The sequence below is a fragment of the Amblyomma americanum genome, chromosome 10, assembly GCF_052857255.1.
Source record: "Amblyomma americanum isolate KBUSLIRL-KWMA chromosome 10, ASM5285725v1, whole genome shotgun sequence".
Classification (NCBI taxonomy): domain Eukaryota; kingdom Metazoa; phylum Arthropoda; class Arachnida; order Ixodida; family Ixodidae; genus Amblyomma; species Amblyomma americanum.
In genome coordinates this window covers 22,814,063-22,816,396 of record NC_135506.1, presented here as the reverse complement: position 1 = coordinate 22,816,396, position 2,334 = coordinate 22,814,063, and the positions used below count along the sequence as shown (strand labels likewise).

The window sequence follows — 2,334 nt, the reverse complement described above, 5'->3', positions numbered from 1 at the left end:
TTGGGGGCCATATGTCCTTGAGAGCCACATTTTCATAATGCCCCAAGTCCGTGATGCTCATATGGTTTGGTTTATGGTTTATGGGGGTTTAACGTCCCATAACGACTCAGGCTATGAGGGACGCCGTAATGAAGGGCTCCGGAAATTTCGACCATCTGGGGTTCTTTAACGTGCACTGACAACGTACAGCACAAGGGCCTCTAGGATTGCGCTTTCATCTAAATTTGACCGCCGCGGCCGGGATCGAACCCGCGTCTTTCCGGTCATTAGCCGACCGCCACAAACACTGAGTCACCGCGGCGGGTGTGATGGTCATATGCTTGAATGCCACATGTTTGTGGGCCATATTGTCCATGAGGGTAACACGCTTAGGACATGGGCAGGGAGCATTTGATGTGCTAAATACACAACAGCTGTAGCCAGTGTAGTGCATACGCTGCTACTGGATCCATAGGGAGGTTGGCCCTAGCAAGATGTGCCATCGTTTGACATGACGGGACCATAAACAGGTGAAGGCGTGGATACACCAGGAAACAAAAAAGTGGAAAAACGCACAGTCACCACGAAGTGAGATCAAGGGTAGTTGACATAAACCGTGCACTAAAAGACAAAGCACAGCAGCAGGAAACTGTATAAGGATGTCATTCGCGAGGGGCTGAACATCATCCGACACGTTTCAGAAATGTCACTGACGGTAACCGACGAGTCAGTGATGTGATAAATGGACACACACAAATAATTTCGGAGTCTAACGGAGAGTATTTCTTTTCTGCACGAAAATGAATACCTTCGAGCTAGTTTCAACCACAGGCATTAAGTGGAGTTCCTCAGTTCACTTTGATGTCCATTGTGCCTGTACAACAATGTTTCCAAACAAGCAAAAGATCAACAAGAAAATTCGTGTCTATATCCCTTTAAATTAAAGCAGCAACAGTTAAGGCAGCCATATCATGCTTTTGTGTTGTTCTTTTCTAAATCTTGTTGTTATAAGCCATGTGTATTTAATATCTGTATCCGTACATCTCCATCTCAGAGGCTGACCAGATATCAGTCCAGTTGTCCAAGGACATGCTTGCCTGGACAATTTATAGGTATATGTATTGCGAGTACTGTCAAAATAGCAGAGGTGAAATAAGCCGAGGCTCCACTCTGTTTGGAAGCAAAAAGCGATTGCAGAACTATTAAAGTTCTGAAAATTATGCCCCATGGCATCTACGGTGGCGCATTGGAGCGCATACCACCTTTGATATCAAGTCATTGGAGAACTGCCATCCTCATTGGAGAGCCCATCTTCTCCAGCAGCCCTCCCGGCATGGCCCACAACCCCACCGCTATAGCCATCCTGGCTCACAACAGAACGCTGGGCATCTACTTTTTATTCAGGTCTGGCTGCCTTCCATCTCAGAGGTTGGCCAGATATCAGTCCACTCGTCCAAGGATCTGGTGATGGATACATGCTTTCCTAGACCATTTATAGGTATATGTATTGCGGGTACAGTCAGAATAGCAAAGATGCAAAAAAGCCGAGGCTCCACTCTTTTTGGAAGCAAAAAGCGATTGCAGTGCTTAACCATTCATCCAAAGGAAAATCCTTTTTTTTAGCGCGACGCATAAACGGGACAGCACAGGCGCTAACTTACAACTCTTTATTCGTAAAGAACGTGCGTGTACACACACACACACACACACACACACACACACACACACACACACACACACACACACACACACACACACACACACACACACACACACACACACACACACACACACACACACACACACACGTATATATATATATATATATATATATATATATATATATATATATATATATATATATATATATATATATATATATATATATATATATATATATATATATATATATATATATATATATATATATATATATATATATATATTAAGGAAGCCGACAGTCACCGAAACCAAGGTGCATAGGGGAATGTTATCTATTTCTTTTAATTTCTAATGCCAATCAATTGTTTTTTTTAAAGAAAATTACTTATAAACCAGCAGAAAAAATAACCATGCCGCCGGTGGGATCCGAACCCACGACCTCCGAATACCGCGTCCGGTGCTCTTACCAACTGAGCTACGGCGACGGCTGTCCAATGTGCTGCTTTCGTGGGTATTTATGTTTTGCGTGTAAGCGAACCTTGAGAGTGTTCACCAGCGCCAACCTCGTCCATAGCGGTGGACGTAGCACGTCCTGTAATACCGCAAGTGTGACGTAGAACGTCTTCTAACGGCGAGGGCAGAAACTGTGCGAGAGCCCTCTTATGCTACCTAGGGCATGACACTCTCAAGGTT

At 44.1% G+C, this 2,334-nt stretch overlaps 1 non-coding gene across 1 annotated transcript; it reads right to left on the bottom strand.

Annotated features, from left to right (window-relative positions):
- Positions 1-2,052: 2,052 nt before the first annotated feature.
- TRNAP-CGG (transfer RNA proline (anticodon CGG)) lies at positions 2,053-2,126 on the bottom strand. Its single transcript has one exon. It is a non-coding gene; the product is annotated as a tRNA-Pro (tRNA).
- Positions 2,127-2,334: the final 208 nt, after the last annotated feature.